This window comes from Megalops cyprinoides, chromosome 17 (assembly GCF_013368585.1).
Source record: "Megalops cyprinoides isolate fMegCyp1 chromosome 17, fMegCyp1.pri, whole genome shotgun sequence".
NCBI classification, from domain to species: domain Eukaryota; kingdom Metazoa; phylum Chordata; class Actinopteri; order Elopiformes; family Megalopidae; genus Megalops; species Megalops cyprinoides.
The window spans coordinates 25837634-25862691 of NC_050599.1; the positions used below are offsets into that span (position 1 = coordinate 25837634).

Below are 25058 nucleotides of genomic sequence, written 5' to 3' on the forward strand. Positions count from 1 at the left end.
CCCATCCTTGTGTCAGATGACCCCGGCGTGGTAGAGAGACCTATAATAGGGTACAATGTTATTGAAGAGGTGGTCAGAGTTCAAGGTCCTGGCTCTAGAATGGATCCTACAACCATCGGGTCAGCGCCACCTTTTCCATCAAACCTAGGATAGCCAGGATGGTGTAGTGTGGGAGTAGTGACTACAGGTTGCAGGAGAGTCCATTTGTCTGCCAAGGAGGTGACAACAATCTCTGTTCCAGCCCGTTTGGGAGCCAGATTCAAAGGCCAGGAAGTCCTCTTCGCCCCCAATGACCTGCACCCACTGCCAGAGGGCCTAGAAGTAATGGAGGGCCTAGTAAAGACCGACATTGGGGGGAAAAGGAGTTTTATAAAAATCCTCATTGCCAACACCACTAACCACCCCATTGTACTGAATCAGCGCACCATTCTGGGCCACCTGAACACAATTAAAACTGTGTATGCTGCCACACAATCTCCTGACCCCCCGGGACTCACCCTCAACTTCCAACCAAAACATCATCTGTTCTGCAGTCAGCATGAACCCTGTGAGCACAGGAACATGTAGAGAGGGAGAAAACATCAGCCCTGGCAAAAAACATAGGCCTAAGTGGCACCCTCCTGTTGACCTGGAACACCTGTTGGAGCACCAGAGGGAAGCAGTGTGGGCAATATTGTATGAGGAGTGTGAGGCATTCTCCTATGATGAGAATGACATTGGTTGTATACCAACACTGAACATGCACATCACACTCCGTGATCCTACTCCTGTACAGAAGACATGCATGTCCATCCCCAAGCCACTCCATGCAGAGGTGAAGGAGTATATCCAGGACCTGCTGAACAAAGGTTGGATTACCCCCTCTCGGTCCCCATACTCCTCTCCTGTGGTGTGTGTCAGAAAGAAGGATGGAAGTCTACGTCTGTGTTGTGACTACAGGGAGTTGAACAGCAATTCAGTGCCAGACCGCCATCCCATTCCATGTATACAGGACATGTTGGACTCCCTGAGTGGCAGTTCCTGGTTCTCTGTTCTGGATCAGGGAAAAACCTACCATCAGGGGTTCCTGGCTGTCATCGACTATGGCTCCAGGACTCTTACACCTCCTGAGAAAAACTACCACATGCACTCAGGTAAGCTAGAGTTCCTGGCCTTGAAGTGGGCGATCTGTGAGAGATTCAGAGATTATCTGTATCATGCCCCGTCCTTTGTTGTGTATACAGACAACAATCCCCTCACCTACATTCTCACCACTGCAAAGCTTAATGCTACTGGTCATCACTGGGTAGCAGAGCTGGCTGACTTCAACTTCACCATCAAGTACCGGCCTGGCAAGTCCAATGGAGATGCAGATGGTCTGTTGCGCATGCCTTTGGATATTGACAGCTTCATGGGCCAGTGCACAGAGGAGATTCACCCTGAAACTATCAGCGCCACCATGACTGGAGTCACTGTGGGGAGAGAGGAACCTACCTGGGAGAGTGTGTGCATTCGGGCACTGACCCTTGCCCATGAGGCCACATCCCATGCCTCGGGTCCTCCTCCCACACCCATGGAGCTCAGGGAAGCCCATGAACGAGACCCAGTTGTGGGCAGAGCCCTTTTGTACCTCCGCTGCATTCAGAGGCCTGCGAGACATGAGCTAAAGGGTGGAGACCCTGAGGTTCGCATCTTGTTAAATCAGTGGCCGAAGCTCTATGTCAGTGGTGAGGGAGTATTGCACAGGAGGACAGTGGGAAGAGATCAGCTTGTCCTGCCCCGAGTTTTCCATCCCCTCGTATTTCATGAGCTACATCAGAAAATGGGACATCTGGGACCACCATGATCTGGGAAAGGAGTTTGACAACCAACTCCTCAAGAGGTTGAAGGAGCTGAGTGGTATCCGGGGCTCTCATACCAGTCCATATCATCCAGAAGGGAATGGCCAAGTAGAACGGTTTAACAAGACCTTGCTGGGCATGTTGAGGACCCTGACAGAGGGAGAGAAGGCTGACTGGAAGGCCTCTGTGCCCAGAATTGTCCATGCCTACAACTGCACACGCTCTGAGGCGACCGGCTATTCTCCCTATTTTCTCCTGTTTGGCAGATCACCCAGACTCCACATTGACTTACTGTTCAACCTTGAGGTCGATGAGAAACAGAGTGGGCACAAGGACTATGTAGCAAACTGGCAAGAAAGAATGAGAGAGGCCTACTCCATTGCCAGTCACACAGCAACAAAGGAGGCGGCTTGAGGAAAGGTGCATTATGACAAAAAAACCTATGGTCATGAATTTCAACCTGGAGACAGAGTCCTGGTCAGGAACTTGTCTGAGCGTGGAGGAACTGGAAAGCTCAGGTCCTACTGGGAAGACAAGGTGCATGTAGTAACCCAGAGAAAGACTCCTGGTGGCCCTGTCTATGAGGTGGTGGCTGAGGATGGGAGAGGTGGCATGAGAGTGCTCCATCCTAACCTCCTCTTAGCCTGTGACCACTTGCCTGTGGAGGAACCAGTTGAGTCTGTAGTCCCCAAAACACGCCCTAAAAAGGGACAACCAAACAGGGAGAGACAAACATATTCTCCCCTCACAACAAGGCCGGCAGAGCACAGTGACACAGACTCAGAGTGTGACTCACAGCTTGGATATAGACTCAGATACCCCTTGCGGAGTCGTCACGCAGTCGTCCAGGGAGAAGGGTTTTTGCTGGATCCAGAGGCAGAGCCCTTTGAACCTCACTCTGCCCAGCACCTCTTCATGGCTCCTGTCCCCCTTTCATCTGAGCCCCCTGCCCCTGACCCCCCCCCCCCCCCCACCTGCCCCTGGACCCCTGACTCACTCACTTGTCCCTAACACCCCACACGCAGTCTCCACTGTCTGCCATGTTCCTGAGAATAACATCCCCGTGCCACACTATACTGGTGCAGACGGTGTGGGGAGAGGGGTGCACAGGGGAGGCACAGGTCCAACACCACCTGACTTCTGCTAAAGTTGAACACAGTGCCATACCAGCCCCGCCCCACCTGTACCCACAAAGGAACAGACGCCAACCTCAGAGACTGACTTATGCTGCACCAGGTATGCCTGCTTATGGGGATATTAATGTCACCTGTGGAGTCATCTCACACTCAATATGCGTAACACTTGCCTCCAGATCAAACGCCACAGAACTGTCTCCTAGCAGGGTGTTACACCATGCAATCAAGGCATGATTTGCTGCAAGTGATAAAAGTTGCATGTAAGTTGCTTTGTGGCAGGAGAATCCAAGATGGCAGCCACGTCAGTCCATTGTTTGTGTGTTAGCACTTAAAGTCTGAGTTCTGAGTGATATTTAAAGTCATTTGGGCCTCAATGAGTAGTACTTGCCAGGAACAACATCTTCTCTTCAGTTTTGGGATCTGGATGATACATCTTTATTAGATGATATTAGATTGCCACAGAACTCTAACTCTGGACTGCTTTGAGGCCTAGGCCTGTCTGGAATCCACCTGCTGGAGTATGGCACCTAAGGGGGACAGAGCAGCACTCTGTGGATCCTCTAAGTGCACACGGACAGTGAATAGCTGTGGACCCTGGGTGAGGTGGAAAGATTGTGTTTCTTCTGGTCTGCAGATCTGATCTTTTCCACTGCTCAGTTTGAGGCCCTATACTACTACCTGGTCTGTCTTCAACAAAAAGGTATTTAAGTTGGCATTATTTACTTTTTTATGGTTGGTATGGTTTTATGGCTCTGGTTTAAATGAGCTAAATGGGTACAACGGGAAGAGTGAATTCACCCTTTCACGCTTCAGACAACTCTCAACCTCTTCGACAAGAATTTTTGAGTCATATCATCAGTCAATCAGTCCAGCTGAAGATTTACTATGCTCAAGTGCAAGTAAACGTGATCCTGTATCTTCAGAATCTAGTGACGTTAAATGACTATTTTATCGTATCAGAGGACTCTCTGTTTGTAGGTAGTCTTGGACCTACTACCTCTGTGCGATGTTTACCAACTCCCTCAGATTTCAAAAGTAGAATAGGCCTTGGTTTTAATACATTTAAATGTTAGAAGCATTGTCCCTAAAATGGATATGATCAAGATCTCTGCAAATATGACAAATGCTGATGTGGCATAGCTAGCTGGTTGGACGCTCAATGCGCGGTTACCAGGCAACCAGCTACTCGGTTGGCGGTCAGGAAACACAATCAATTCCCTATTCCTATAAATAGGTTGTGGCAGCCAAAGAGAAAAGAGAACGTCTTACCTGTTTGGTTCCGGTTTTCCCCTGGGCACTCTGAATACATGTCCCGAGAAGGTAGGCTGGCGTCTTCATCCACTTGTCGTACTGCTTTTGGCAAATCTGACGAGACTTGTTCATTCTAGGTTCCTGTGGACAGACGGGCGCTGCTTGATTGAGATCGCTGTCATTATATTCCCAAGGTAAAGTGACAAACTAAATAAGATGTAAAATATCTGTAGTTGAGTGACGGTTTCCCTGGCTCTTTACCCTCTTAATTCTTGCAATGATAGCTACATGAAGCATTCTACTCCGCATGTTATATATTGCACAAAGTGGGGAGAACCTGCTAAGAAAAGATTACATCGAGATACTACTCGTTTTAACTGCTTTTCCTATTTTTATTTTTAGGATGGCTGGCTGCTGTTTTGCCTGAGTGTTTTAGCTAGCTAGCTTTTATCAATTCTTGCCTAGCGCTTATCGTGTCACCAGACCCACGGACTTGCCTAGCAAGCAAGCCCTCTTCCCAGTAGCTAACAAGCGACGGGTTGTTTACATTCTGTGTGGTGTCGGGTATCGATAATCTTTAGCTTATTGGACAAACCAACTGTAGAGTTGGGGCTCGGCCTCCGTTTTGTTTTAAAATTGTTTTCTTTTTGGTTGAGTGTGTGCGCGGTGTGAGACTCCGTGTCGGTGGAGACGGGTGACCGCGCGCTTCGGAAGGGGATCTTTTGTTCACTTAAGTGTGGGTGTGCGTGTGCAGACATTGAGTCACCTGAGGTTGTTTCACTTACTTGTACTTCACCATTTTGCAGTGTGTGAGTGTCGGCTACGGTCACGTGTGCTTGGTTGGTCCCTTTCCGGTAAGTCACTGACTCTCCCCGGTAGCTCTTTCACCCGCAGGCATTACAGCCGTACCTCCCCTACTGGCGTGGAGGAGGAGCAACTATTTTTTTATTGATAAAATCTGTGTTTTTTTGTGTGTGTTTTAATACTTGTGTTTGCTTTTGCTGTAATAAACAATATTTTTTATGGGATTCACGTCTCTGGTTGCTTCATTAAATTGAAGGGGCCTGTGTAAGAAACCAACGTGTTACCACAAAGGGGTAGAGAATTAATTCTTTGGGTGCAACTCCCAAGGTGGCGTAGTTTGCATAGTAGCTCCTGGCGCAGTCGGCAGGATTATACAAACAGAGACGTGCATTCTGTATTTTTGCCAGTTGGTTTGTCATTGTGAAGTGGTAACAATTGTTTATAAGAAATTAGTGGTGTAAGGCAAAACAGCAGCTAGCGAAGCCCTCATCGGTACCTTGGAGCCTCCTCAACAGCGACAGTTCAGCCTCGTCATCATTGTACTGTGTGATTTGTGGTGTAACAATGGAAAGTGAATTGCAGGAACTGAGAGAGGTGATTCTGCAGCTGAAGGCCGATAACGAACGTCTGGTACGGGAACGCGCAGAAGCACAGAGCCTTCTTCGGACCCAAGCCACTGTGAATGAGCCTACACCCTCCACTGGTCCAATGTTTTTAAACCCTGAGGGTAACACCCTGGTCACTGAAAGGGTATTGTATGTCCCTCGAGAAAGAAGGTGCCCTATGTTTCGAGGTAGTACTGGTGTGTGTATAGGAGAATGGATGGAAGAGGTGCGCTTGTGTATGCGGGCAAGGCATTTGTCCACCATTGATCAGGCATATTTTATTTATGACCACCTGGAGGGAGAGGCAAAGGACGAGATAAAATTCAGACCTAGAGCTGACAGAGAGGACCCAGAGAGAATTTTTGCCATCTTACAAGATCTTTATGGGTGCTCACAGTCATATGTAGCATTACAAGAACAGTTCTTCTCTCGGAAACAGTTAGAGGGAGAGTCCCTTCAGGAATATTCCCATGCTCTGATGGCGCTCATGGAGAAGGTAGTCCAGAGTGCGCCTAATAGAGTGCCTAACTCTGCAATTCTATTAAGGGACCAATTTGTTGATAACGTTAATGACACTTCTCTTCGTAGAGAGCTGAAACAGATTGTCCGCCGTCATCCAGACTATACGCTGCTAGATGTCCGGGGTGAAGCCATCAGGTGGGAGCGAGAAGGAATGCCCAGTGAAGCAAGGACAAGGAGTTATTCTGTTCCTTCCATTTGTGGCAGGCAGTGTGAAGTCCGGGGGAGGCCAGAGCTTAGGCCTAGTGCGGGATGGGAATCTGAAATGGCAGAATTAAGGCAAATGTTGAAGCAGCAGCAAGAACAAATTAGTCAGCTGACACAGAGCGTGTCATCGTTGCAACACCCTCGCAGGCAGTACAATAGGGAGGGCCCAATCATTTGTAGGAGGTGTGAAAAGCCAGGACATTTTGCACGTAACTGTGTTAATGAACGTGTAGCCCCTCAGGTCCAGCCAACCTCCCATCTACCAGCCGTGCAGACTGCCCAGCAGCTGTCGGGAAACTGAGGCCCTCTGATCTGCGGAGCCACAGCTCAGAAGGGGCCCTCTCTGGCTCAAGTCCCACTATCCCGGTGAGCAACCAGCCTGTTGAAAAACTGTTAGGTTCTTGTCTACAAGTAATGGTAAAAATCGGGGGTGTGAATGTTCCTTGCCTGTTGGACACAGGTTCTATGGTCTCGACTATTACCGAGAGTTTTTTTCGGCAAAATTTTGAACCTTGGGGTGGGGAGAAACTTAAAAATTGTCACTGGCTAAAGCTACAAGCAGCAAATGGGCTCAATATCCCCTACATTGGCTATTTGGAGTTAGATGTAGAGGTATTGGGAAAGGTGGTCTCCAAGCGGGGGGTATTGGTGGTTAAAGACCCCCCGGGCGTTTTAAATAAACAGGGAGTGCCGGGTATCATAGGAATGAATGTGATACGTGAATGCTATGATGAACTTTTCAGACTGCATGGCCCTGCCCTGTTCGATCTCCCCTCTGTGCAGCAAAGCGGCAATCCCTGGCAACAGGTTTTACAGCACTGTCACCAAGTCTCGGATACTTTAGAAAAACCGGGTGTCCTAAGGGTTAGAGGCGGGAGAGTCATACGCATCCCAGGGGGCACTATGAAACTCGTAGCTGCAACGTGTTCCCAGCAATATGCTGACCCATTGGGTGCAGTGTTGTTTGAGCCCCTCGATCATGGAGAGGCCTTGCCAGCTGGTTTGTTAGTGTCTCCAGCTATGGTGACAATACATCGGGGTACTGCATATATTCCCGTCGTTAATGTGGGGGTCACAGAGGTTTCCCTCCACCCACGCACTAGGATGGGTGTATTGAGTCATGCCTATATTGTCAATCTGCCCAAAGGTGTAAGTGCAGTGCAGGAAAAGCCCAGCCCCATGGTTACAGCTAACCTCTCCTCTCAGACTGTTCAGGGGAAGCCGGCCCTGGAGTATATTGATGCAGTTGACTTGTCTGAATTAACTGACTTGGAACAACACAAAGTACGTTCTTTGCTGCACCGCTATCAGTCTGTGTTTTCTGGGCATGAGGGAGATTTAGGTTGTACTAACCTTATTTGCCATGAGATCCCTTTACTAGATGAAGCCCCAGTCCGCCAGAGGTACCGACGTATACCTCCCTCAGAGTATGAGGCCGTTAAGGCCCATATTCGGCAGCTGCTGGATAGCCAGGTCATCAGGGAAAGCAGCAGCCCCTACGCCTCCCCCATTGTCCTGGTGAAGAAAAAAGATGGCAGCCTACGCATGTGTGTGGATTACCGACAGCTAAACAGCAAGACACGTAAGGATGCTTTCCCACTCCCTCGCATTGAGGAGTCCCTTGATGCTTTGTCTGGGGCACGGTGGTTTTCCACCATGGACTTAGCCAGTGGCTATAACCAGGTCCCGGTAGCAGAACAAGACAAGGCCAAGACTGCCTTTTGCACGCCCTTTGGGTTGTTTGAGTTTAATCGAATGCCCTTTGGGCTGTGCAATGCTCCAAGCACCTTTCAAAGGTTGATGGAACGCATGTTCGGGGACCAGCGCTTTCAATCCTTACTGTTATATCTTGATGATGTGGTGGTCTTCTCCTCAACAGTGGATGAGCATGTGGAGCGTCTCGAGCTGGTCTTGGGTCGCCTCCAACAGGAAGGCCTGAAAGCAAAGCTGGAGAAATGCTGCTTCCTACGGAAGGAAGTCAGTTACCTTGGGCATGTGATCTCCAGCGCAGGTGTCTCCACCGATCCCGAGAAGATCTCTGCAGTCTCCAATTGGGCGCGGCCTGTTGACGTCTCCGAACTGAGGTCCTTTTTAGGGTTCGCCAGTTACTATCCAAGGTTTGTTGATGGCTTCGCGAAATTGGCTGCCCCCCTGCACCGCCTGGTGGCCGAGATGACTGGACCAAGGAAGGGAGTACAGAGAACCCTGGAGGGCAACTGGACAGAAGAGTGTGAGCAAGCGTTCCAAGAGCTGAAGGCAAGGTTAGTGGCGGCACCTGTGTTAGCATATGCAAACTTTTCTTTACCTTTTATCCTGGAGATTGATGCTAGTCACAAAGGCCTGGGCGCTGTCCTTTCCCAGGAGCAGGATGGCAAGGTCAGGCCCATCGCTTATGCCAGCCGTGGACTCCGGCCCACTGAACGGAACATGTCTAATTACAGTTCAATGAAGCTGGAGTTCCTTGCGCTAAAATGGGCTATGACTGAGAAGTTCAGAGAATATCTGTTGGGACAAAAATGTGTTGTGTACACAGATAATAACCCCCTGAGCCACCTTACTACTGCAAAGTTGAGGGCCACAGAACAGCGCTGGGCTGCCCAACTGTCAGCGTTTGAGTTTACCATCAAATATCGTCCGGGTCGCTCTAATGGGAATGCAGACTCTCTATCTAGGCAGTATGGGTCTGACGGATCCGGCACCATTGAGAAGACCTTACCAGGGACACCACTTCCAGAATCCCTGCAACAGAGAGGCGATCAGATGGAGAAAAGGGAAGTGATACAGTCCCTCATCTCTGCATTACCATGCCACTCGGCTACTGACTTGTGTGTGTTGCAGGAAGCAGATCCTACCATAAGTGTCTTTCAGCAGTTTTGGCGGAGGGAACGGGCACCTGACCAGCACGAGAGGAAGCTACTCCCTAAGTCCGTGCTAGAGTTGCTCCGCCAGTGGGATAGGGTGGTGGAACTAGATGGGCTCCTCTACAGGAGTATTTATCGGCCAGATGGTGGGGAGCCAGTCTACCAGCTGCTCCTACCAGAGGCGTTAAGAGAAGAGGTGCTTCTCCAGCTGCACAATGACCATGGACACCAGGGTGTGGAGCGCACCACAGAATTGGTGAGACAGAGGTGTTATTGGCCAGGGATGCACCAGGATATTAGGGACTGGTGCCACAGGTGTGAGCGGTGCACCTTAGCCAAAGCCACCCAGCCTCAGGTCAGGACCTTCATGGGTCACCTGCTAGCCTCTCAGCCAAATCAGATATTAGCAATCGATTTTACCCTTTTAGAGCCTTCAAGAGATGGGAGGGAGCAAGTATTAATAATGACAGATGTGTTCTCTAAATACACACAGGCCATCCCCACCAGGGACCAGCGTGCTTCAACCGTTGCTAGGGTGCTCGTACAGGAGTGGTTTTATAAGTTTGGAGTGCCAGCTAGGATCCACTCGGACCAAGGCCGAAATTTTGAGAGTGCCCTTATACAGCAGTTGTGTGACCTTTATGGCATCCAAAAGACCCGTACCACACCCTACCACCCCCAAGGAAACGGGCAGTGTGAACGGTTCAATCGAACCCTGCATGATTTGCTGCGCACCTTACCCTTGACAAGGAAAATCGAGTGGACCGAATACCTCCCACAAGTCACCTTCGCCTACAATACCACGACCCATCAAGCAACCGGGGAGTCTCCTTTCTTCCTGATGTTTGGTCAGGAACCCCAGTTACCCATCGACTTCCTGTTAGGGAGAGTGCGGGAACCTGCACCAGGTGGGGTGGTAGAGTGGGTTCAGGAACACCGGCGCAGACTACAGGTAGCCTATGATGGGGCAAGAGAGCGACTGAAGGCAGCAGCACAACGTCGGAAAATCAAACATGATCAAGGGGTAGGTGACGTTCAGCTGAAAGAAAATCAGCTAGTCTACCTGAGGGACTGTGGTGTAAGGGGTCGGAACAAAATTCAGGATCAGTGGAGTCCCACTGTGTACAAGGTCTTGAGGGCACCAGAAGGAGGACCTGTATACACAATTGCACCTCTCGACAATCTGCAGCAGGTAAAACATGTTCACAGAACCATGTTGAAATTAGTTCCTACAAACCTTGCTCCTGATCTTACCCTTAGGAATGCTGATGATGCCCCGGCACCAGTAGAGGATTCCACTGAGGAGGAAGGGGATCTATGGATTACGACCGAGACGTTAGCACCTGCAGCACAAGCCATACTGCCTAACCCAACCGTCGTATCCCCAGGCTCTCCTAGGGATGGTCTAGGTCCCAGTGGTGTCCCACTGCGTAGAACAACCCGTACCACTGCAGGAAGGCACACTAACATCCACCACCTACCAGAGACAACAGTGGGGAGGGTAAGGGGTCATGCGGATTCCCAGGTACCTGGTTCTAGTGGTATGCTATCTGCTATATTTAGACCCTGGAATTAGTGTAGTTTATCGTCGGGGCGCCGATACAAAACCTCGGGGTATATTGTGGCATAGCTAGCTGGTTGGACGCTCAATGCGCGGTTACCAGGCAACCAGCTACTCGGTTGGCGGTCAGGAAACACAATCAATTCCCTATTCCTATAAATAGGTTGTGGCAGCCAAAGAGAAAAGAGAACGTCTTACCTGTTTGGTTCCGGTTTTCCCCTGGGCACTCTGAATACATGTCCCGAGAAGGTAGGCTGGCGTCTTCATCCACTTGTCGTACTGCTTTTGGCAAATCTGACGAGACTTGTTCATTCTAGGTTCCTGTGGACAGACGGGCGCTGCTTGATTGAGATCGCTGTCATTATATTCCCAAGGTAAAGTGACAAACTAAATAAGATGTAAAATATCTGTAGTTGAGTGACGGTTTCCCTGGCTCTTTACCCTCTTAATTCTTGCAATGATAGCTACATGAAGCATTCTACTCCGCATGTTATATATTGCACAAAGTGGGGAGAACCTGCTAAGAAAAGATTACATCGAGATACTACTCGTTTTAACTGCTTTTCCTATTTTTATTTTTAGGATGGCTGGCTGCTGTTTTGCCTGAGTGTTTTAGCTAGCTAGCTTTTATCAATTCTTGCCTAGCGCTTATCGTGTCACCAGACCCACGGACTTGCCTAGCAAGCAAGCCCTCTTCCCAGTAGCTAACAAGCGACGGGTTGTTTACATTCTGTGTGGTGTCGGGTATCGATAATCTTTAGCTTATTGGACAAACCAACTGTAGAGTTGGGGCTCGGCCTCCGTTTTGTTTTAAAATTGTTTTCTTTTTGGTTGAGTGTGTGCGCGGTGTGAGACTCCGTGTCGGTGGAGACGGGTGACCGCGCGCTTCGGAAGGGGATCTTTTGTTCACTTAAGTGTGGGTGTGCGTGTGCAGACATTGAGTCACCTGAGGTTGTTTCACTTACTTGTACTTCACCATTTTGCAGTGTGTGAGTGTCGGCTACGGTCACGTGTGCTTGGTTGGTCCCTTTCCGGTAAGTCACTGACTCTCCCCGGTAGCTCTCTCACCCGCAGGCATTACAGCCGTACCTCCCCTACTGGCGTGGAGGAGGAGCAACTATTTTTTTATTGATAAAATCTGTGTTTTTTTTGTGTGTGTTTTAATACTTGTGTTTGCTTTTGCTGTAATAAACAATATTTTTTATGGGATTCACGTCTCTGGTTGCTTCATTAAATTGAAGGGGCCTGTGTAAGAAACCAACGTGTTACCACAAAGGGGTAGAGAATTAATTCTTTGGGTGCAACTCCCAAGGTGGCGTAGTTTGCATAGTAGCTCCTGCTACACTGACATAATGGTTCTTGTTTTAAAGAATTGTGTGATTCCTTAAACCTTGTGCAACTCATTGCACTAACAAGGGCAAATCCTAAAGCACAAAATAAATCTGCTCTGCTTGATTTAATTATAACAAATACATCTCATAAATACACTTCAATTGGCATATTTTGCAATTTTGCAATGATGTCAGTGACCATTATGCAATTGCTTGTGTAAGGAATACAAAAATTCCCAAGGCAAAACCCTGTTTCATTTTTAAAAGATACTTTAAAAATTTCTATTCCAGTGGTCTTTGCAGAGTTACTTTGATTCCGGTTATTTGAGCTGGCATGGGAATATTTTAACTCAATCTTCCTGTATATTTCTAATAAACATGTTCCCATTAAGAAGTTTAGGATCAATGGTATGGATAATCCCTGGTTCTCAGACAGTCTTTCGGAGCTAATTCGTTTAAGAAATAAATCATGGGCCCAAGCTAAATTTTCAAATTCCTCTGCTGATTGGACTACGTTTAGAACCCTAAGGAACAAGTGCACCTTAATGATCATAAAATCCAAATCAGAGTTTTATCTTAAGTCAGTTACAGAGAACCTAAATAACCCCTCAAAATTTTGGAAACAAATTGTCAGGTTGTCCTTGTCAGGTACACATGTTGCTTCAAGTCTCCCTGAGCATATTCTGGTTGGCTCAGATGAAATAAAGGACAAAGCTGCCATGGTTAGTCAGTTTAGTAAACATTTTATTTGTGACAGCTTAAATGTAAATACGTCTGTCCCATGTCACTACTGCAACTGATGGAAATCTGGATTTGTTTGATTTTAAACCTATTTCTGTTACTCAAGTCTGTAAAGCTTTGAAAGACATTAATCCAAAAAAGTCTGCAGGCCCAGACAATCTGGATCCTTATCTCTTAACAATGGCAGCAGATATTATTGCTGAGCCTATTACTCATATTTTTAATTTGAGTCTTCTGTCCAACTCCATACCTAAAAGTTGGAAAGCTACCTTTGTTCTCCCCTTACTTAACTTTGGAGACCCCTCAGAGTTAAACAACTACTGTCCGATCTCCAGACTCTCATTCTTGAATCCCAGGTAAACTTGCAGTTAAAACAGTTTTTACTTGATAATAACATTTTAAGTGATTTTCAGTGTGGTTTTAGAACTGGTTACAGTACAATTAATGCTGCTATGGTTGTGACCAGCGGCGTCGTTAGGTCCGATCATTTGGGGCTATAGCCCAGAATATTTTAAGCCTAGCCCCGAATATTTTCGCCCTGAAAAAGGAGGTATTTATAACAAAACAACAGATAGACTGTGTAATAGAGCGGAACTTGACTTGCAGCGTCCAAAGGTGTGATAATATTTGTTTATTATAAAGGTAGATATAACCTCCCCAACCTACCGATGCTGATCTCCCTTCAAAAAAAAGAACAAGCCACAGGCAAACTTGACTTAGCCCCAAATCTTTTCAATAGCTAGAAACGTCCCTGGTTGTGACAAATGATCTCATTGGTCCCCTGGACAGAAAACACTGGTTGTGACAAATTATCTCATTGGTCCCCTGGTCAGAAAACAGCAATGCGCTGCCTTATTTGTGGATGTAGCTAAGGCATTTGATTCGGTGGATCATGAATTGCTGCTGAACAAACTTAGGAATGTTGGTTTCAGTCCTAAGGCTGTTAAATGGTTCAGAAAATATTTTGTAGATCAAACCCAGTGTGTCTATGCAGAGGGCTACAAATCTGATTTTCTTGAGATAACCAAAGGTGTCCCCCAGGGTTCCATTCTGGGAACTATTTTGTTTTCTATTTTTATAAATGACTTGGGTAAGGACATTCAAGCAAAAATACACCTCTATACTGATGACACTGTCATTTATACACATGCTCCCTCCATAGCATAGGCGATACAAGAGCTTCAGACTGCATTACAGTCACTACAAACTGCTCTCCTTAGTTTAAAATTGGTTTTAAATGCTCAGAAAACAAAGTTCATGGTCCTCTCAAAAGCTTACTTACAGTTGCTTGATGATTTTAGCATTTTCACGTCTGATGGTAAATACATTGAAAGGGTGCCCTTGTACAAGTGTTTGGGTATATGGATAGACGACAAGCTTTTATTTAACGTACATATTGCTAATCTAGTTAGGAAGCTCAAAGTGAAGATTGGCTTTTATTTTAGAAATAATCTGTTCATTTTGTTTTCTATTTTTATAAATGACTTGGGTAAGGACATTCAAGCAAAAATACACCTCTATACTGATGACACTGTCATTTATACACATGCTCCCTCCATAGCATAGGCGATACAAGAGCTTCAGACTGCATTACAGTCACTACAAACTGCTCTCCTTAGTTTAAAATTGGTTTTAAATGCTCAGAAAACAAAGTTCATGGTCCTCTCAAAAGCTCGCTTACAGTTGCTTGATGATTTTAGCATTTTCACGTCTGATGGTAAATACATTGAAAGGGTGCCCTTGTACAAGTGTTTGGGTATATGGATAGACGACAAGCTTTTATTTAACGTACATATTGCTAATCTAGTTAGGAAGCTCAAAGTGAAGATTGGCTTTTATTTTAGAAATAAATCTTGTTTTACTTTTGCTAATGGTAAGAAAAAACCTGTGGAAGCTACTTTTCTGCCTGTGATCGATTATGTTGATATATTGTATATGCATGCAGCCTCCTCCATTTTACGGAGCCTTGATTCAGTGTACCATGCATCTATACATTTTATTAAAAATGCAAAATCTCTTACTCACCACTGCATTCTTTATGATTTGGTGGGCTGGACATCACTGACCACTCGCAGACAACAGCACTGGTTTATTTTTTATCTATAAAGCAATACTGGGTAAACGTCCAGCTTACCTCTGTACCCTTTTCTGCCTCAGCTCGGGTAGTTACCAGCTACACTCTTCCAGGTGGTTGCTTTTTAACGTACCCTAGGTTTTGACAGATCTGGGGACAACTGCATTTTCTTACCATACAACTTGGACATGGAATAATCTACAGAAAGATTTAAAATTGGATACATTTATATCCATTGATAAATTTAAGTTGATCATAAAGAATGTGGTGAATGAGGCATGTTGATGTTTTGAAGAGGCCACTGAGTTTAAATAGATGTTCTTTGTTGTGGATTTTTGTATATTATGTTGTGTATGTCATACTTTATGTTGTATTTTTAATATGTTGTGAGTTTGTATGACTGCTGTCTTGGCCAGGTCTCTCTTGTAAAAGAGATTTTTGATCTCAATGGGACTTCCTGGTGAAATAAAGGTAAAATAAATACATAACACGGGCATAAGGCTTCTACTCAAAAAGCTGTGTTTCCAGCTACCAAGTCCCGTAGTTCAGGTGTGTAGGAAATTACAATGACCGTCAGTCTATGAAATGTTGTCTGGCTTATGTTAAGATGACTACATTTGATCAGTTAAGCATATGTTTAAATAAGATGAATGTTTTTGCATGGAGTATTAAAATCGCATATGACATGACAACAACGTCAGGACACTAACCTTGATTCCTGTTTATTGTGTCCTCACAATGCATTGTGTAAACAAAACCTGTAACATCAAGTGATGTTCGTAACAACATTGTTCATAACATCAAATTAGTGTTGCAAGGTCATATTCTGATATTCTACTTCTCTGCTCAGAGCACCTTGATCTCATTGCAGCTTCTTCTACAGCAAAAATGGACAAAAATCACACAAGGAAATCGAATATTTATGTTTATTATGATGAATAATTGCATGCAAGAGGAAATATTCTGTACAGTATATGTATATCTGATCTACAGTATCTTCCAGCTGCCGACTCTTCTCAGACGTTTTTGGGTGATTTGAGTCTGTTCTTCACGAACTGCAGTTGTCTTCTACCTGCATCAGAAAACAAAACCCTGAGTCTCAACTGTTCGTAGCCTGAGTACTTATGTCTATAGCTAAAGATGACACTGAGAATTAGAAAGCAACTGACGTTGTCAAAGGGTAATGTGTGAAATTCAGCCATCTGATCCCAGACGCTGTCCAGCCTGCAAGAATATTTAAAAACACATTCAGAAAATGACAGTCCACATCCTTCTAGGAACAAAGTAGCTGTGAGGATGTAATCCAACTTTACAGTCAAACCCACTAAATACACTGCGCATTCAATTCATTGAAATTCCAACAACTGAAGGCTGCTGAAGGTAGACCATCTCTCCCTTCTCTGAATCTACAGCTTTTTAAGGCACAGACTTTATGAATGTATGAATGGGCAACATTTGACAGTTCTACTCCTAAACACTTTCAGTCATTTGAAAAACAATGAACTTACCATTTCATAAACAGCAGAAAACGTTGTCGGGGTGCTAATATCTACAAGACAGAGACCATATGATGATCAGGGAGAACACTCAGATTACAGAATTAAAATGTTCCTGATGTTTGGAGTGGGAAACCATGGTTTAGGTCCCTGGCAAGTAAAGTCTTTGCTTCCTTGAACACTCCTATTCACGTCAATACTGTGGATAAATATAATTTAAGCCATAGTATAGCAAATTACCAGTTGGTCAATTCAGTTTGGCCAGTCATGAGCTTGTTCAAGAATCTCACCAAACTGTATCAAACTGAGAGACAGAACATTGACTTTCGTGCAATCTGTTGCATTTGCAAGTTGTGTGGGTATGTCTGCCCACGGGAGGGGAGCTCTGTGACTTGTTGTGACGTGTTAAAATCATTTAAATATTTAACTTTAATTACCACGGGACTTTGATAGGAAGGAAGAAACCTCAAAAGGCAAGGGCTCACCTCTTTAAGAACAGGGCAGCTGAGCTGCTGTTTAAAGAAGTCAGGGGTTGGCTTGCTGACTGGTTTCTTCAACTCAGCTAGTTCAGCTGTAAGTTCATCCAGCCTGCAAACCAACAGAAGCACACCATTCAGACAATGGTAATCCATGAGTCATCTAGAATCATCAACTATTTGGTTCAACAAGGAAGATATATTCCAAGGTTAGACTGGAGCTCAGTGATTACGATGTCCCCATCTCCACTGCTGGTAATGCTTTTAGGGCCAGTGTTCAACATGCATTTCTATTACCCGTTCATATGCCTTGTAATGGCCCACTTAGCCTGAACAACTTTCAGAAGCAAATGAGCTCACCTCTCCTGAAGATGGTCCACCTTTCTCTTCTCTGCTTCCACAGTATTTTGTAAGGCAGTGGCTCTTGCCTAGAAGTAACGACAGAGAATTAATATTCTGTCACAGAAAATTATTCACAAACCTGCTGACTGTGTCCTGCTTACCTTTTTACGCACACCTTCCATCTCAAGGAATGTGATCTGAGGAGGGAGAAAGGTGACAGTCAGCACAAGATCTAATAACTGAAATCATGCTAAGAGGTACAGAGACACATCTGCATAGTCTAGTTAATGCAGCCATGATGCACTGTGTGTCAATCTTAGAGGATGTACAGGAAGACAATTAATCAAAAGAGTCAAGTGCTTTTGATGATTCAAACTTTTACCAGAAACCCACATTAAATGTTTAAATTAAATGAAAAGGCAATTGAAAGTATCACATAACACTCGATAAATATGGTTCCTCTACGGGAGACTGTACACAACGAGTATTGGCTGGAATTGCTTACCTGGCACATGTAGAACTCCTCCTTTCTCAGATGGTCCTCCTCCATGGCCTTGATCTTCATGTTTTTAAGCATAATCACATCCTGTATTTCTGCATTTGTCTCTTCCTGCTCCAGTTTGTCTTGAGCCAACCCTCTGCAATTCAGAGAACCCAACAGCTTCAGCCTTCCACAGCACAAGTCATCCTTTACAGGTCCATCCTACTGTTTACGGGCTTCACAGCTTGGTTATGTGTGACTGCAGTTATGCTAATATCAAGATATGGTACTTGTTTCCTGTACCGGTCTCCTCATTTGTATTGCTATGTGTGTACAAAGCCTTCTCTCCTTACTCAATATCTTGCTGGACACTTACTGCTGTAGAGCATCGTCCTTTGCTTGATACAGGTCATTCATAATGTCCAGCTGAAGCTGAATACTCTTAGTATGATGTTCCAGGTGGTGTTTTTCCTCTTTAAGAGCATCATTAGCTTGCTTCAGGGTTTTGAGTTGCTCTGGAGTACAAAGGGTCATAGTTCAGATCCAGGGAAATGAAAAATTACCAGATGATAAGAGATACATTCTGTGTGACATACCTTCCAGTTGGTGTTTCTGTCTTTCCTCGTCCATCATTTTCTCCTTGTAAGAAATTCTTTCCGCATCAACAACGGTGAGTGTCGTCTTAATCTATATCACAAACACAGAAGTGAGTTGCAACTGTTGGCTGCATTTCCTCTGTAGCTGTGTCTATTGCTACACAGATATTTGGTGTGGAAAATATTCAAGAAACTGACATGTTTAAATATGGTGGTTAAACTTGGTTAAACCTGAGACGGAACAAACAAAGAGATCCTTTCGGATAAGTATGAATGAGTGTAACATGTTGTCACTTCTGCTCCTACACGCTTTCAACCACTTCAAAAACAATGAACTTACCTTTTCAATAAGTTCGTCCAATGCACTATCAGAGGACGTCTTCTGGGCAGTCATATCTAGAAGAGAGAGATCACATAATGATCAGGGAAAGTGAGCAGTATACAGAATTACAATATTTCTCATGTTTGGACTGGGAAACCAAGGTTTGGCTCCCAAGTCTGACAAGTCTGCCTCTGTTTACACTCCTGTTCACTTCAACACTGATGTGAATGTTATGTCTCATAAATATTTATCTGAAATCACGGACAGCAAGAGTAGACAGCAGGCAAGACAGCAACCATGGACACCTGCCTTCTCACATATACTTTCAACTGGTTGACCAAATTTTGCCAGCTTCAGCACTGGGGTAAGGACAGTTGCCCTGTTGTAGTATGTTTGAGAAAGTACTTCTTTGACAACTAGCAAAGGAGGTGCCTCAGTTTTTAACAGGTAAGCTAGTTAGTACATTGTCCTATCTGTTCATCAGAAACAACTATGAAAAAAAAAACGCAAAAATGTGGCTTTTGCACACCTAAGTTTAAAATGAAGCTCCTGAAAATAATAAATACTGGAGCTGCTACTTCTGGACATCGTGTAGCTAAGTACAAGTTGGACAATTTGTTTTGGCCAATCATTAGACTGTTTAGCAATCTAACAATACTGCACAAAGTGAAAGTCTGAAAAATGATTTTCTTACAGTCTATTGCATTTATTATTTGTGATTTGGTATGTCTGCTCACGGGAGGGGTGCTATGTGAATTGTGTTGAAATCATTTAAATGTGAAATCCAGACTGCAGTCTCAGAAGGCAGAGTGTACTTTAATAAATATGTGACTCCTGTAGGAAGGATAAAACTACAGTAGGCAAGGGCTTACCTCTTTCAGAAGGGCACAGCTGCTGGTCAGAGCAGTCAGGGGTTGGCTTGCTGACTGGGTTCTGAAGCTCAGCCAATGCAGCTGTAAGCTCATCTAGCCTACAAACAAACAGAAGCACACCCTTCAGACAATGGTAACCCACGTACTGCTAGAATCATCATCTATTTGGTTCAGCAAGGAAGCTATATTCCAAGGTTGGACTGTAGCTCAGCGAATATGATGTCCCCATCTCCATTGCTGTAATGCTTTTATGGACAGTGTTTGACAAGTAGTTCTATTAACCATCCAGATCCTTCTTAACAGCCCAAGCAGGTTAATCAACTTTCAGTGGCAAATGAACTCACCTCTCCTGAAGATGGTCCACCTTTCTCTTCTCTGCTTCCACAGTACTTTGTAAGGCAGTGGCTCTTGCCTGGAAGCAGTGACAAGAGAATTAATATTCACTCCTTCACACCGAATATTATTCACAAACCTGCTGACCGTGTCCTGCTTACCTTTTTACGCACACCTTCCATCTCAAGGAATGTGATCTGAGGAGGGGGAAAGGTGACAGTTAGCACAAGATCTAACAACTGAAATCATGTTAAGACATAGGGAGACACATCTATACAATCCAGTTAATGTAGCTGCAATGTGCATTTTGCACTGTGTGTCAATGTTAAATATGGCATACAGGAAATACAGCGTGCCCATCAATTGCTTTTGAGAATTGAAACTTTTGCCACAAATCAGTAAAAAACCCCCATTAAATATTTAAACTGCATTGTTTAATAGGGACTGTATGCTGTATTCTTCTAAGAGGGATTGAATTGCTCACCTGGCACATATAGAACTCCTCCTTTCTCAGACGGTCCTCCTCCATGGCCTTGATCTTCATGTTTTTAAGCATAATCACATCCTGTATTTCTGCATTTGTCTCTTCCTGCTCCAGTTTGTCCTGGGCCAACCCTCTGCAATTCAGAGAACCCAACAGCTTCAGCCTTCCACAGCACAAGTCATCCTTTACAGGTCCATCCTACTGTTTACGGGCTTCACAGCTTGGTTATGTGTGACTACAGTTATGCTAATATCAAGATATGGTACTTGTTTCCTATGTCTGTCTCCTCATTTGTAATGCTATGTGTGTGCAAAGCCTTCTCTCCTTAATATCTTGATGGACACTTACTGCTGTAGAGCATCGTCCTTTGCTTGGTACAGGTCATTCATAATGTCCAGCTGAAGCTGAAAGCTCTTAGTACGATGTTCCAGGTGGTGTTTTTCCTCTTTAAGAGCATCATTAGCCTGCTTCAGGGTTTTGAGTTGCTCTGGAACACAAAGGGTCACAGTTCAGATCCAGGGAAATGAAAAATTACCAGACGATAACAGATACTCTCTGTGTGACATACCCTCCAGTTGATGTCTCTGTCTTTCCTCGTCCACCATTTTCTCCTTGTAAGAAATTCTTTCCGCATCAACAACAGCGAGTGTCGTCTTAATCTATATCACAAACACAGAAGTGAGTCGCAACTGTTTGCTGCATGTGTCTATTGCTACACAGATATTAGGCGTGAAAATATTCAAGAAACTGACATGTTTAAATATGGTAGTTAAACTTAGTTAAACCTGAGATGGAACAAGCAAAGAGATCCTTTCGGATGAGTATGAATGAATGTAACATATTGTCACTTCTACTCCTACACGCTTTCAACCACTTCAAAAACAATTAACTTACCTTTTCAATCAGTTCGTCCAATGCACTATCAGAGGACGTCTTTGGGGCAGTCATATCTAGAAGAGAGAGATCACATAATGATCTGGGAAAGTGAGCAATATACAGAATTACAATATTTCTCATGCTTTGACTGGGAAACCAAGGTTTGGCTCCCAAGTCTGACAAGTAAACTCTTTGCCGCTGTTTACACTCCTGTTCACTTCAACACTGATGTGAATGTTACGTCTCATAAATATTTATCTGAAATCATGGACAGCAACAGTAGACAGCAGGCAAGACAGCAACCATGGACACCTGCCTGCCTGCTCTCATATACTTTCAACTGGTTGACCAAATTTTGCCAGCTTCAGCACTGGGGTAAGGACAGTGGCCCTGTTGTAGGTTGTTTGGGAAAGTACTTCTTTGACAACTAGCAAAAGAGGTGCCTCAGATTTTAACAGTCAAGCTAGTTAGTACATTGTCCTATCTGTTCATCAGAAACAACTATGAAAAAAAAACACAAAAATATGGCTTTTGCACACCTAAGTTTAAAATGAAGCTCCAGAAAATAATAAATACTGGAACTGCTACTTCTGGACATCGTGTAGCTACGTACCAGTTGGACAGTTTGTTTTGGCCAATTATTAGAGTGCATAGCAATCTAACAATACTGCACAAAGTGAAAGTCTGAAAAATGATTTTCTTACAGTCTATTGCATGTTATTTGTGATTTGGTATGTCTGCTCACGGGAGGGGTGCTATGTGAATTGTGCTGAAATCATTTAAATGTGAAATCCAGACTGCAGTCTCAGAAGGCAGACTGTACTTTAATAACCATGTGACTCCTGTAGGAAGGATAAAACTACAGTAGGCTAGGTCTTACCTCTTTCAGAAGGGCACAGCTGTTGGTCAGAGCAGTCAGGGGTTGGCTTGCTGACTGGTTTCTTAAATTCAGCCAATTCAGCTGTAAGTTCATCCAGCCTGCACACCAAGAGAAGCACACCCTTCAGACAATGGTAATCCACGTACTGCTAGAATCATCAGCTATTTGGTTCAGCAAGGAAGCTATATTCCAAGGTTGGACTGTAGCTCAACGAAAATGATGTCCCCATCTCCATTGCTGTAATGCTTTTATGGACAGTGTTTGACAAGTAGTTCTATTAACCATCCAGATCCCTCTTAATAGCCAAACAGGCTAATCAACTTTCAGTGGCAAATGAACTCACCTCTCCTGAAGATGGTCCACCTTTCTCTTCTCTGCTTCCACAGTACTTTGTAAGGCAGTGGCTCTTGCCTGGAAGCAGTGACAAGAGAATTAATCTTATTGTTCTAAGAGGGATTGTACACTATCAGTATTGGCTGAAATTGCCCACCTGGCACATATAGAACTCCTCCTTTCTCTGATGGTCCTCCTCCATGGCCTTGATCTTCATGTTTTTAAGCATAATCACATCCTGTATTTCTGCATTTGTCTTTTCCTGCTCCAGTTTGTCCTGGGCCAACCCTCTGCAATTCAGAGAACCCAACAGCTTCAGCCTTCCACAGCACATGTCATCCTTTACAGGTCCTTCCTACTGTTTATGGGCTTCACAGCTTGGTTATATACGACTACAGTTATGCTAATATCAAGATATGGTACTTGTTTCCTATGTAATGCTGTGTGTACAAAGCCATCTCGCCGTACTCAGTATCTTGCTAGACACTTACTGCTGTAGAGCATCATCCTTTGCTTGGTACAGGTCATTCATAATGCCCAGCTGAAGCTGAATGCTCTTAGTATGATGTTCCAGAAGGTGTTTTTCTTCATTAAGAGCTTCATTGGTCTGCTTCAGGGTTTTCATTTGCTCTGGAACACAAAGGGTCACAGTTCAGATCCAGGGAAATGAAAAATTACCGGCAGGTAAGAAATACTCTCTGTGTGACATACCCTCCAGTTGATGTCTCTGTCTTTCCTCCTCCATCAATTTCTCCTTGTAAGAAATTCTTTCCGCATCAACAACGGTGAGTGTCGTCTTAATCTATATCACAAACACAAAAGTGAGTCTCAACTGTTCGCTGCATAACCTCTGTAGCTGTGTCTGCTGTTACACAGATATTTGGTGTGAAAACATTCAAGAAACTGGCATGTTTCAATACATCAGACTTGGTTAAATCTGAGATGGAACAAACAAAGAGATCCTTTTGGATGAGTATGAATGAGTGTAACATTTTGTCATTTATACTCCTAAACACTTTCATCCACTTCAAAAAGAATTAACTTACCATTTCAATCAATTCATCCAATGCACTGTCAGAGGATGCCTTCGGGGCAGTAATATCTACGAGAGAGGGAGATCATACGATGATCAGGGAGAGTGATCACATTACAAAATTACAATGTTCCTGATTCGTGCATTGGGAAACCAGGGTTTAGTTCCCAACTCTGCCAAATAAACTCTTTGCCTCTGTTTACACTCATGTTCACCTCAATGCTCTGGATGTGAGTGTCATGTCTCATAACTATTTATCTAAATTCATCCATAGACCGCAAAAGTGAACACCTGTTGCTTGCTCTCATATACTTTCAAGAAGTTGACAAAATTTATCCAGCTCCAACGTTAAGGTAAGAATAGTTGTTCTGTTGTAGTATGGTTGGGAAAGTCCTTCTTCAAAAACTAGCAAAGAAGGTGCCTCAAAGTTTAACGATATGGCTAGCTCGTAAGTTACCTAAACTGTTCATCATTAACAACAATGAAAATAAAAACACTCCTAATATATGACTGTTGCACATATGTTTAAAATGAAGCTCCCAAAGGCTATACCAATGGAACTGCTACTTCTGGACATCGTGTAGCTACGTACAAGTTGGACAATTTGTTTTGGCCAATCATTAGACTGTTTAGCAGTCTAACAATACTGCACAAAGTGAAAGTCTGAAAAATGATTTTCTTACGGTCTGTTGCATTTGTTATTTGTGATTTGGTATGTCTGCTCACGGGAGGGGTGCTATGTGAACTGTGCTGAAATCATTCAAATGTGAAATCCAGACTGCAGTCTCAGAGGGCAGAGTGTACTTTAATAACCATGTGACTCCTGTAGGAAGGATAAAACTACAGTAGGCTAGGTCTTACCTCTTTCAGAAGGGCACAGCTGTTGGTCAGAGCAGTCAGGGGTTGGCTTGCTGACTGGTTTCTTAAATTCAGCCAATTCAGCTGTAAGTTCATCCAGCCTGCACACCAAGAGAAGCACACCCTTCAGACAATGGTAATCCACGTACTGCTAGAATCATCAGCTATTTGGTTCAGCAAGGAAGCTATATTCCAAGGTTGGACTGTAGCTCAACGAAAATGATGTCCCCATCTCCATTGCTGTAATGCTTTTATGGACAGTGTTTGACAAGTAGTTCTATTAACCATCCAGATCCCTCTTAATAGCCAAACAGGCTAATCAACTTTCAGTGGCAAATGAACTCACCTCTCCTGAAGATGGTCCACCTTTCTCTTCTCTGCTTCCACAGTACTTTGTAAGGCAGTGGCTCTTGCCTGGAAGCAGTGACAAGAGAATTAATATTCACTCCTTCACACCGAATATTATTCACAAACCTGCTGACCGTGTCCTCTTACCTTTTTACGCACACCTTCCATCTCAAGGAATGTGATCTGAGGAGGGAGAAAGGTGGCAGTTCGCACAAGATCTAACAACTGAAATCATGTTAAGACATAGGGAGACACATTTATACAATCCAGTTAATGTAGCTGCAATGTGCATTTTGCACTGTGACAATGTTAAATATGGCATACAGGAAATACAGTGTGCCCATAAAGTGCTTTTGAGAATTGAAACCTTTGCCATAAATCAGCACAAACTGACTGGAATTGCTCACCTGGCACATGT

General features: G+C 44.5%; 1 long non-coding RNA gene across 1 annotated transcript; it reads right to left on the reverse strand.

Moving 5' to 3' along the window:
- Nucleotides 1-6320: 6320 nt before the first annotated feature.
- Nucleotides 6321-8420, reverse strand: LOC118791769. The gene is made up of 3 exons (XR_005005569.1): nt 8329-8420; nt 7696-7857; nt 6321-6395 (listed from the first exon to the last, which is right to left on the reverse strand). It is a non-coding gene; the product is annotated as an uncharacterized LOC118791769 (long non-coding RNA).
- Nucleotides 8421-25058: the final 16638 nt, after the last annotated feature.